Source organism: Lethenteron reissneri, chromosome 51 (assembly GCF_015708825.2).
Source record: "Lethenteron reissneri isolate LAM-NWPU_2019-01 chromosome 51, ASM1570882v1, whole genome shotgun sequence".
Lineage (NCBI taxonomy): Eukaryota > Metazoa > Chordata > Hyperoartia > Petromyzontiformes > Petromyzontidae > Lethenteron > Lethenteron reissneri.
This window is the reverse complement of record NC_083829.1, coordinates 5,681,057-5,693,558: the sequence shown is the minus strand read 5'-3', so window position 1 is coordinate 5,693,558 and position 12,502 is coordinate 5,681,057. Positions and strand designations below refer to the sequence as shown.

At 48.6% G+C, this 12,502-nt stretch overlaps 4 non-coding genes across 4 annotated transcripts; all 4 read left to right on the top strand.

The window, feature by feature from the left end:
* The first annotated feature begins 6,122 nt into the window (after window positions 1-6,122).
* On the top strand, window positions 6,123-6,263 carry LOC133355670 (U4 spliceosomal RNA). The gene has a single exon (XR_009756727.1). It is a non-coding gene; the product is annotated as a U4 spliceosomal RNA (small nuclear RNA).
* Window positions 6,264-7,725: 1,462 nt separating this feature from the next.
* LOC133355729 (U4 spliceosomal RNA) lies at window positions 7,726-7,866 on the top strand. Its single transcript, XR_009756784.1, has one exon. It is a non-coding gene; the product is annotated as a U4 spliceosomal RNA (small nuclear RNA).
* Window positions 7,867-9,469: 1,603 nt separating this feature from the next.
* Window positions 9,470-9,610, top strand: LOC133355728 (U4 spliceosomal RNA). Its single transcript, XR_009756783.1, has one exon. It is a non-coding gene; the product is annotated as a U4 spliceosomal RNA (small nuclear RNA).
* Window positions 9,611-11,086: 1,476 nt separating this feature from the next.
* LOC133355727 (U4 spliceosomal RNA) lies at window positions 11,087-11,227 on the top strand. Its single transcript, XR_009756782.1, has one exon. It is a non-coding gene; the product is annotated as a U4 spliceosomal RNA (small nuclear RNA).
* Window positions 11,228-12,502: the final 1,275 nt, after the last annotated feature.

Genomic DNA, 12,502 nt, shown 5'->3' with positions numbered 1-12,502 from the left:
AACGAAAAAATGTCGATTTAAAGCTTTCGTGACTCCAGGGATTCATCTTCTTGGTTCTTTCGGTAAAGTCACGTAGAAGGGAAATAATAAAATAATGAAAATAAAACATAATAAAATACAATTGTATTGTATTTCATAAAAAAAATTTAACGTAAAATAATAAAAATAAAACATAATAAAATACAATACAAAAATAAAACAATAAAATACAATTGTATTTTGTATTGTATTTTGTATTGCATTTTATTATGTTTTATTTTTGTATTGTATTTTATAATGTTTTATTTTTATTATTTTACGTTTAATTTTTATTATTTTATTGTATTTTATCATGTTTTCCTTTTATTATTTTATTATTTCCCTTCTACGTAACTTTACCGAAAGAACCAAGAAGATAAAACGAAAAACTTCCTCGCCTCATCCTCTTTGAAGTTTGCGTATTGTCGACTTGTAGCGCACGTGACCTTCGTCTTTCCCCACCCCCCACCCCCCACCCCCCGCCCGCCACTGTCACCTGAACATATTAAATGTCGATTTGTACTCGCGAGGTTCCGTCTCGGCCTTGGCTGTTCGTGTCGCCGCGTGTTGCCGGTCTTCTGGGCCTCCTCTCGCATCGAAGCCCGGCACACCCCCCCACCCTCTCCCCCACCTCCGAACTCGGAGGAGTCGGAGGTAGAAACAACAAAGTCAATGCGGATTGTCCATGAGCACAGCGCGGCGTCTCTCTTCTTAACAGGCCGAAAGCGGCGTGCGGGCCAGAGACAAACAGCACCATCGAATTTTTCAAAAAACACTCAAATTATTTGTATGTTAGCAGGTAAGGCCCACAACTGAGCTACCGTGTATAGTGTGATGCCGCCGCCGCGAAACCGCTCGGCGGGCGCCCCATCTACGACCTCGCCACCACCAAGCGACGGGGCCGACCCCGCTTCCCCCTCACCGCCCCCCACATAAACACACCCTCACACATTTCCCCTGCGTAGAGCTCCGAGGGGAGGTCACCTAGCCAACAGATTTTCACCCGGAAGCCCTCTCATAGGGAAAATCTTCACGGTTTCCTGCGGCCAGGGAATTGGACGCTCTCCCCCGATGCTAACTCGCACCGCGGCGCTGTGACCCGGGTTGAGATTGCATGGTCACGGCGGGGCTGTCCAGCCATCACGGTTGAAACGCACCCCTCACACACACGTATCGGCAAGGCAGGCAGGGGTCCGCAATCCACAAACGAAAGGCGGGAAAACGGGGTCCCGCCCACTGTTCGATGAGACGATGTTATGGAAACCGGGCAGTGGGCGGCGACGCAGAGCGCGAGTGCGGCTGAGCAAGCACAGCGATCTTATTGGCCCTCGGATCAGCGGCGGCTTTCTTTGACGTGGGTTAGCCATAAAAGGGGGGCGCAGAAAGGTAGAAGCTCTCTTGCTCCTGAGGTCAGCGCCCGGGACGGTCCCCAGTTCGGCCACTCGAACGTCCGTGCGATGCGTCGAAGTGTGCAGCGAGGACGAGACCACCGGAGCGCCGTACGCATCGAGCTGTGAGTAAGAGGAAAGAGAGTGTTGGGATTGAGTCTAGAGAAACCAACACCACTTGGAGCCCATCAAATTAGATAAATCGGGTACAGACCTTCGGGCGATAGTGTAGGCCTGCCTTGCCGATCCCTACTGACCCAACAGTGAATCACAGTCGGCTGGTAATAATTAATTAATGACTAGTCGCAGCCTCGTGTGGTTTCGACGAGCGTGTGAAAGCGCGTGGTGCTGTGTGTGTGTGCGCGCTCGTAACGTGGGTGGTCGGTGTTTCCGCGGGTGCACGCTCCGTTCTGTCGCTGTGGAGACTCGTGCTGCGTGAGGGCTCACACCCACCGCAAACACCGGTCCCACGGCCCCTCTAGACGAGCGTTATCACCCGCTCGCGGCGGCCGCGCATGTGCGAGCCACGCCACTGCCCTCTGACCCCCAGCTGCCATGCGATTTCTAGAGCGTGCACAGAGTTGAACAGTAGCGTGCGGGTAGTTGTTACCAATGTTTGAGGGAAGGCACGCGGAGGGTGTTTGAATGAACAAGGTGGCTAAGGGTCCAGCCGAGAGTTGTGTCTCACAGAGAGGAATCGGGGGGCAGTAGCCCTCACAATACCTTTTTTTCAGAAGCGACACTGGGCCATCACAAACACGAAGCGGCTTATCGCGTGATAATGTATTGAAGCCAAATGCTCTTAAAGGACGCGTTGATTTTAAATGTGGAGGGGAAGAAAAAAAAACAGAAGACCCGGAGAAAATTCCACTTGACCACGGGGAGAGAGAGAGACACGCAAACTCCCAACTATACGGCAGGCGTCGGGATCGGGATCGAAGCCACGATCATCGGCCTCGTCCCAGGAGCGTATCGAGCGTGGGGCAGCCAGGGGGGGGGGTGCCTTGACCCCCCCCCACCCCTCCACCCTCCCCCCGCTGGTGGCCAAAGCAACGAGTTGGACCCCCCTTTGGCAGCCACCGTGAGATACATTTCCAACAACGGTGGTAAGGAACAACTTTTATTTTAAACGCGGTTTAAATTATATTTTTAAAACCGAAAATGCTTTAATTGACGTCCCACATTTTATTTTAATTCGATTAGTAATGTTTGGCTTTAATTGAGCAGTAACGTTTGGCGACCCGTGCGAGACTAATCAAACATTGGGCCCCACGTGGATCTACCCCCCCCCCCCCCCCGAACCGATTGCCGCGTCCACCCTGAACATGAGAAAGTTGTTAGGACGCCACTGAACAGCGGCTGCGGGATCTGGTGGAAGGAGAGGGAGGGGTAGGAAGCGAGGATGTGGCGGTGGTTTCAGTTTTCAGTTTAATTTCAGTTTCATGTATTAGGTATAACCCTAATTCTAGATGTGAAGCTTTCGTGACTGCAAGTATTCATATTCTTAGGTTTTTTCGGTAAAGTCACGTAGGTAAAAAATCAAAATTAATAAAAGAAAAATAAAAATAAAAGAAAAATCACAACGTTTCGGAGGCAACACAAGCTTCCGTCCACCTGAAGACGGAAGCTTGTGTTGCCTCCGAAACGTTGTGATTTTTATTTTATTTTACTTTTATTAATTTTGATTTTTTACCTACGTGACTTTACCGAAAAAACCTAAGAATAGGTATAACCCTGTGAGCCATGCGACTCTTGACTCGGGTGCAACCGCAACAAAACAAAAACATGAACAAGAAACATCTTAAAGTGACTACAAAATCCAGGGAAGAACAGCAAAGTTTTTCAGAAAAACCACCGCATTTCAACGCTGTGTGCAAAAAATCCCAGTGGGATGCAAGTCAAACAATAACAACCAGACCTCAGCTCGAGTTGCCACCTGCCCTGGTTTTCCCAGGATCGTGCTCTTGTTGAGATAACTCTCCTGCTGAAATCCCCCAAGGCTTCACGGGGCTTCAAATGTCCCAAAATCGCGCGGCTGGGCCACGCGCGGCGCGAAAGGAGTTCAACATCCAATGAATTTTGCGCGTCGGTTCCCACCTCTTCTGGCATTGTGAGATGTCCTTCTGCTCGCCACGCACGACACGTCCCAGATCGTACGTACATCAAAAGTGGAAACCGTAGCCACCCCCCCACCACCACCGCCCGCTGTGCATCCGCACCAAAGCTGTGCCAACCCATCTGCCCGAGGCCCCCCGAGTGTGGGAATTTGTCGACCAAGTTTGAGTCTCTGCCATGGCCTTGGGTAGGCAAGGTCAGACGCGCCTGGTGAGTGCAGCGCAGCCCGCTGATGCCGACGCAATGTGTCTTCTATTTGCTATATTAGGTTCGCGCTGGACAGGGCCCATGTCGTGGGGATCGAGTGATCTCGCCTATAATAATAATAGTTCAATTTGTAACGCGCGCAAATTTGCAGACGTAGTGGCCGCAACTCAGAGGCGCGGAGCCAAGCTCAGAGTCGCTCGAAAGCACGTGGTTGTAGAGGTGAGTTTTTAAGTGTCTCTTGAAGGAGGCGATTGAGGTGATGCTGCGAATGTGCAGAGGGATATCGTTCCAGACTGTTGGGGCTGCCACCGAGAAGCGGCGCATAGACACGATGATCATCCTGGATCTTGGTATCAAGAGGAGGTCGTGAGTCGCGCCGCGCAGGCATCTGCCGCGTGCTGAGCTGCAAGTTGTCAATAATCGCGTGGATGAGTGTGCTGATGAGACCCGGGAAGTCAAAGCTTGCTCCAAAAAGTTCCCTTTTAATAAATAGTGCGGATTGTAAATATTGAAATGGACTAAACCATTATTATTAAAACTATTTTTTTTAATGCAATAACGAGTTGGATTCCGGGCCACGCACGGCTATCAGCAGTGCCACATTACATCAGCGACGGTGGCGTGGGCCCACCTTTCACCAAACCCACACACTGACCAGCGCGGATGGTCAAGCAACTTCCACGACCAACGCAGCGAGCGGAGAGGACTTCATCCAGCAGTGGACGAACAAACGGCTGAGAATTGTAAACGTATCTGGGTTTGGGTTTGGTGCTGTGCTGACAGACTGGTTACGTAACCGCGCTAATTGGGGGGAGTCCAGATTATGAATGAATGTATTAATTACGACAATGCTTGCCGTCGTGTAAAGGTTTTGCATACTGGACTTGCAATACAGATGCCTCGAATTCGTTTTTTTTTATCTCCAGGCGCCGCAGATGGAACAATGGTGGCAACGTTTCTTCAATCCCTCCTCGACCTCACTCCGCTCAGCCGTAGAACATCGACTCCTCTGGCCTCTCTGCGTGCCGTGATGAAGGGGCCATTGCCCGAAACGTCGCCTAGCATGTCCTTCCCAGCGTGCTCTTTGACGAACGTGTTGAGTGTAGGGACGCGTGCGGTGGGTTAACGCGTAGGTACTGACACCTCTTTCAAGACGTCCGAGCCCAAGCATGGAAGGCTATGAGACAAATTCCCTGGAGTGGAGACCCCCTTCCGCCAGCAGTGGCGTGAGCGAAGAATTGTAGTGCCGCGCCTTTACATAGGGAGGAGCATAGAAACACATTCCTGCTGCGGAGGGAGCTGGTAGGAACGTTGGGTTGCTCGGTCAATGGCCAGGGTCAACGGCGGCGTGGTGTATTTCGCAAATATGCCCGACTGTGAGGGCGGGCACAAGCCGGCATGAGTAGGTTAAACGTTGAGTTTTATAAGGGCACCACGGGGTGACCAGCCTCTCCCCACCCAGCCCCACCCCTCCCACCCCCCACCCAGCCCCACCCTCCCCACCCAGCCACTCCCTCCCCACCCAGCCCCTCCCTGCACGACGGACACAATAATCCCCTGTGGGCTGATGTAACCAGGAGGTTCCTACCAGTATAACTTCGCGTTCATGAAGAGGTGGGAGGGAGGCCCGGTATGGCTTTGTATGGCCTGCGACGCCCTCTTGTGGATGCAGTTGGTCAAAACATCAGTGTGTCTATACGTCTGGGCCGAGTAGAGTGTTTCTGCTTAAATAAAAAATTGTAATGTTATTTTTTCTATCCAATTTAAACTCAATTCTTTCTTATATGTCAATGTTGACTGAAAGCTTTCGTGACTGCAGGAATTCATATTCTTCGGGGCTTTCGGTAAAGTCACGTAGATAGAAAATAACGTCGTTGTTTTTTTTGTTATTTTTTTATTTTTTTTGAACCTATCTGCGTGACTTTATTGAAAGACCCAAATAATATATTTATGTTAATGCTACGTGAGTTTGGACACAGTTCTAAGTATCTATGACGGGTGATGCCTTCTGCGCAGTATCTGATGTAATTAGACGATCTTGTACCGCTGACCAGAGAGGCTGAGACTCTGCAGCATTGCCACGACGAATCCGTCGTATGAATGACGTCACCAAACCTCCCGTCCAGCGGCACACGTGGGAAGAGGTCGGCAAAAGTCTGAGTACTCTACAGTTAATTTCCTCATCCAATGAGTCGAGTAACCGACTATCAAAATATTAAATATTAACAAGAATATTTATTTATATATTTACGAGATTATACCCAAAAACGGATTTATTTATAAAATCGTAATATTTTTTTTTATCAATTCGTTTATTTTCGCCTTTGGACTGATCCCATGGCGTTGAGGTAGGGCCGCGTGACTTAAGAGGGAACGGGCCGGCCTCAACAAACCAGCTTTGCGCAGTGGCAGTATCGTAGCCAATGAGGTTTATCCGAGGCGCGATTATTGCTAATTGAAAACTTTTCCCAATACCCCGCCACGCTGATTTGAAACACAGTCGGCGTCGGCAATTTTTGCAAGCTCTTTCGGGAGCTTTGGGTTGTTCAATGAAGTGCAGAGTTGTTTTATGTCCCACGTGTTTGATTCCATACTTTTATTCCATGAAATCAACAGCAAAGTTCAATATTTACAAGCTTTGCCCCTTTCTTCTTTGGGGCCGTCCATAAATGACGTCATGCGATTTTGGACAATTTACCCCCCCCCTTGTCGTCACAAAAGTCAGACCCCCCCCTCAAATATTACGTCCCAAAGCTCTGCCCCCCCAAAACAAAACATGCTTCAAATCGATTTAAACTATTGTCATTGTCGTGCGTATTTAATGTGCCGCTTCACTCTGATGTTGTAGGAGAAAACATTTATCAAAAAGTCTAGTTAAACACATTCCTGCGGAGGGAGCTGGTAGGAACGTTGGGTTGCTCGGTCAATGGCCAGGGTCAACGGCGGCGTGGTGTATTCCGCAAATATGCCCGACTGTGAGGGCAGGCACAAGCCGGCGTGAGTAGGTTAAACGTTGAGTTTTATAAGGGCACCACGGGGTGACCAGCCCCTCCCCACCCAGCTCCACCCCTCCCACCCCCCACCCAGTCCCACCCTCCCTACCCAGCCCCTCCTTCCCTCCCCACCCAGCCCCTCCCTGCACGACGGACACAATAATCCCCTGTGGGCTGATGTAACCAGGAGGTTCCTACCAGTATAACTTCGCGTTCATGAAGAGGTGGGGACGGAGGCCCTGTATGGCTTTGTATGGCCTGCGACGCCCTCTTGTGGATGCAGTTGGTCAAAACATCAGTGTGTCTATACGTCTGGGCCGAGTAGAGTGTTTCTGCTTAAATAAAAAATTGTAATGTTATTTTTTTAATCAAATTTAAACTCAATTGTTTCTTATATGTTAATGTTCACTGAAAGCTTTCATCACTGCAGGAATTCATATTCTTTAGAGCTTTCGGTAAAGTCACGTAGATAGAAATTGACGTCGTAGTTTTTTTGTTATTTTGTTATTTTCTTTGAACCTTTCTGCGTGACTTTACCGAAAGACCCAAATAATACATTTGTTAATGCTACGTGAGTTTGGACACAGTTCTAAGTATATATGACGGGCGAGGCCTTCTGCGCAGTATCTGATGTAATTAGATGATCCAGTATCGCTGACCAGAGAGGCTGAGACTCTGTAGCATTACCACGACGAATCCGCCGTATGAATGACGTCACTAAACCTCCCGTCCAGCGGCACACGTGGGAAGAGGTCAGCAAAAGTCTGAGTACTCTACAGTTAATTTCCTCATCCAATGAGTCGAGTAACCGACTATCAAAATATTCCATATTAACAAGAATCTTTATTTATATATTTACGAGATTATACCCAAAAAACGGATTTATATATAAAATCGTAAAACATTTTTTTAATCGATTCGTTTATTTTCGCCTTTGGACTGATCCCATGGCGTTGAGGTAGGACCGCGTGACTTAAGAGGGAACGGGCCGGCCTCAACAAACCAGCTTTGCGCAGTGGCAGTATCGTAGCCAATGAGGTTTATCCGAGGCGCGATTATTGCTAATTGAAAACTTTTCCCAATACCCCGCCACGCTGACTTGAAACACAGTCGGCGTCGGCAATTTTTGCAAGCTCTTTCGGGAGCTTTGGCTTGTTTTATGAAGTGTAGAATTGTTTTATGTCCCACGTGTTTGATTCCATACTTTTATTCCATGAAATCAACAGCAAAGTTCAATATTTACAAGCTTTGCCCCTTTCTTCTTTGGGGCCGTCCATAAATGACGTCATGTGATTTTGGACGATTTTACCCCCTCCCCTCTCGTCACGGCGTCACAAAAATCAAACCCCCCCCCTCAAATATTACGTCCCAAAGCTCTGCCCCCCCCAAAACAAAACATGCTTCAAATCGATTTAAACTATTGTCATTGTCGTGCGTATTTAATGTGCCGCTTCACTCTGATGTTGTAGGAGAAAACATTTATCAAAAAGTCTAGTTAAACACATTCCTGCGGAGGGAGCTGGTAGGAACGTTGGGTTGCTCGGTCAATGGCCAGGGTCAACGGCGGCGTGGTGTATTCCGCAAATATGGCCGACTGTGAGGGCAGACACAAGCCGGCGTGAGTAGGTTAAACGTTGCGTTTTATAAGGGCACCACGGGGTGACCAGCCCCTCCCCACCCAGCCCCACCCCTCTCACCCCCCACCCAGCCCCACCCTCCGCACCCAGCCCCTCCCCACCCTCCCCTCCCCACCCAGCCCCACCCCTCCCATCCCCCACCCAGCCCCACTCCTCCCCATCCTCCCCACCCAGCCCCTCCCCACCCTCCCCTCCCCACCCAGCCCCTCCCTCCCCACCCATCCCCTCCCTGCACGACGGACACAATAATCCCCTGTGGGCTGGTGTAACCAGGAGGTTCCTACCAGTATAACTTCGCGTTCATGAATATGTGGGAGGGAGGCCTTGTATGGCCTGCGACGCCCTCTTGTGGATGCACTTGGTAAAAAATTAACCCGTAAAAACAAAGTTTTTCACTATAAATCCTTCATATGCGTGGCGGCTAGAGTCCTCTCGTCCTCTGGCTTGAGATGGCTGCCACCTATGGGTCAGATGATTGTCTGCCAGTATTAAGCAATTGGTAATTCAATATTTTAAAAAAAATTTAGAAAAACATTTTCACGAAAATAAATTTTCCCGCACAACGAGTCTGTGTGCAAAATGTCAGCTCGATTGGATCACGGGAAGTGGGTTAAAAAACTACCGAAAGATTTGCACAGTCGTAAGCGCGCAAGCAAGCAAGTGAACTTAATATAAATGATTTAAAAAAGAACATCGTTCGTACGCGACGTGTTCACGACTTGTGAACGTCGTGAGTGGTTTCACTCTCCACTGCACCGCGTGTGCTGAAGGCGCAGCTAAATTGGCACGTTGTGTTTATGTGACTGAACTTTGCGAATTGTCCGTGTCGGTTGGTGGCGGGTGTGACGACGCACTAGAATTTACGCGATCTAACCCAACAACAACAACAACGAAAAATCAACCTCGATTATGGAAAACATCAGTGTGTCTATACGTCTGGTCCGGGTAGAGTGTTAAATTATTTAAATAGATTAAGTAAAATCCTTATTGTATTATATAAGAACATCAAATGTTTTGTTAGTGGATGTGTTTGTTTTAGTATTTGAATGATCCCATGGCGTTGAGGTAGGGCCGCGTGACTTAAGAGGGAACGGGCCGGCCTCACCAAACCAGCTTTGCGCAGTGGCAGTATCGTAGCCAATGAGGTTTATCCGAGGCGCGATTATTGCTAATTGAAAACTTTTCCCAATACCCCGCCACGCTGACTTGAAACACAGTCGGCGTCGGCAATTTTTGCAAGCTCTTTCGGGAGCTTTGGCTTGTTTAATGAAGTGTAGAATTGTTTTATGTCCCACGTGTTTGATTCCATACTTTTATTCCATTAAAGCAAGAGCAAAGTTCAATATTTGTAAGCTTTGCCCCTTTCTCCTTCGGGGCCGTCCATAAATGACGTCACGCGATTTTGGAAGATTTACCCCCCTCCCCCCCGTCTCGTCACGGCGTCACAAAAAGTCAGACCCCCCCCCCCTCAAATATTACGTCCCAAAGTTCTGCCCCTCCCAAATAAAACAAGCTTCAAATCGCTTTCAACTATTGTCATTGAAGTGCGTATTTAATGTGCCGCTTCACTCTGATGTTGTAGGAGAAAACATTTATCAAAAAGTCTAGTTAAACACATTCCTGCGGAGGGAGCTGGTAGGAACGTTGGGTTGCTCGGTCAATGGCCAGGGTCAACGGCGGCGTGGTGTATTCCGCAAATATGCCCGACTGTGAGGGCAGGCACAAGCCGGCGTGAGTAGGTTAAACGTTGAGTTTTATAAGGGCACCACGGGGTGACCAGCCCCTCCCCACCCAGCTCCACCCCTCCCACCCCCCACCCAGTCCCACCCTCCCTACCCAGCCCCTCCTTCCCTCCCCACCCAGCCCCTCCCTGCACGACGGACACAATAATCCCCTGTGGGCTGATGTAACCAGGAGGTTCCTACCAGTATAACTTCGCGTTCATGAAGAGGTGGGGACGGAGGCCCTGTATGGCTTTGTATGGCCTGCGACGCCCTCTTGTGGATGCAGTTGGTCAAAACATCAGTGTGTCTATACGTCTGGGCCGAGTAGAGTGTTTCTGCTTAAATAAAAAATTGTAATGTTATTTTTTTAATCAAATTTAAACTCAATTGTTTCTTATATGTTAATGTTCACTGAAAGCTTTCATCACTGCAGGAATTCATATTCTTTAGAGCTTTCGGTAAAGTCACGTAGATAGAAATTGACGTCGTAGTTTTTTTGTTATTTTGTTATTTTCTTTGAACCTTTCTGCGTGACTTTACCGAAAGACCCAAATAATACATTTGTTAATGCTACGTGAGTTTGGACACAGTTCTAAGTATATATGACGGGCGAGGCCTTCTGCGCAGTATCTGATGTAATTAGATGATCCAGTATCGCTGACCAGAGAGGCTGAGACTGTAGCATTACCACGACGAATCCGCCGTATGAATGACGTCACTAAACCTCCCGTCCAGCGGCACACGTGGGAAGAGGTCAGCAAAAGTCTGAGTACTCTACAGTTAATTTCCTCATCCAATGAGTCGAGTAACCGACTATCAAAATATTCCATATTAACAAGAATCTTTATTTATATATTTACGAGATTATACCCAAAAAACGGATTTATATATAAAATCGTAAAACATTTTTTAATCGATTCGTTTATTTTCGCCTTTGGACTGATCCCATGGCGTTGAGGTAGGACCGCGTGACTTAAGAGGGAACGGGCCGGCCTCAACAAACCAGCTTTGCGCAGTGGCAGTATCGTAGCCAATGAGGTTTATCCGAGGCGCGATTATTGCTAATTGAAAACTTTTCCCAATACCCCGCCACGCTGACTTGAAACACAGTCGGCGTCGGCAATTTTTGCAAGCTCTTTCGGGAGCTTTGGCTTGTTTTATGAAGTGTAGAATTGTTTTATGTCCCACGTGTTTGATTCCATACTTTTATTCCATGAAATCAACAGCAAAGTTCAATATTTACAAGCTTTGCCCCTTTCTTCTTTGGGGCCGTCCATAAATGACGTCATGTGATTTTGGACGATTTTACCCCCTCCCCTCTCGTCACGGCGTCACAAAAATCAAACCCCCCCCCTCAAATATTACGTCCCAAAGCTCTGCCCCCCCCAAAACAAAACATGCTTCAAATCGATTTAAACTATTGTCATTGTCGTGCGTATTTAATGTGCCGCTTCACTCTGATGTTGTAGGAGAAAACATTTATCAAAAAGTCTAGTTAAACACATTCCTGTGGAGGGAGCTGGTAGGAACGTTGGGTTGCTCGGTCAATGGCCAGGGTCAACGGCGGCGTGGTGTATTCCGCAAATATGGCCGACTGTGAGGGCAGACACAAGCCGGCGTGAGTAGGTTAAACGTTGCGTTTTATAAGGGCACCACGGGGTGACCAGCCCCTCCCCACCCAGCCCCCACCCCTCTCACCCCCCACCCAGCCCCACCCTCCGCACCCAGCCCCTCCCCACCCTCCCCTCCCCACCCAGCCCCACCCCTCCCATCCCCCACCCAGCCCCACTCCTCCCCATCCTCCCCACCCAGCCCCTTCCCACTCTCCCCTCCCCACCCAGCCCCTCCCTCCCCACCCATCCCCTCCCTGCACGACGGACACAATAATCCCCTGTGGGCTGGTGTAACCAGGAGGTTCCTACCAGTATAACTTCGCGTTCATGAATATGTGGGAGGGAGGCCTTGTATGGCCTGCGACGCCCTCTTGTGGATGCACTTGGTAAAAATTAACCCGTAAAAACAAAGTTTTTCACTATAAATCCTTCATATGCGTGGCGGCTAGAGTCCTCTCGTCCTCTGGCTTGAGATGGCTGCCACCTATGGGTCAGATGATTGTCTGCCAGTATTAAGCAATTGGTAATTCAATATTTTAAAAAAAAATTTAGAAAAACATTTTCACGAAAATAAATTTTCCCGCACAACGAGTCTGTGTGCAAAATGTCAGCTCGATTGGATCACGGGAAGTGGGTTAAAAAACTACCGAAAGATTTGCACAGTCGTAAGCGCGCAAGCAAGCAAGTGAACTTAATATAAATGATTTAAAAAAGAACATCGTTCGTACGCGACGTGTTCACGACTTGTGAACGTCGTGAGTGGTTTCACTCTCCACTGCACCGCGTGTGCTGAAGGCGCAGCTAAAT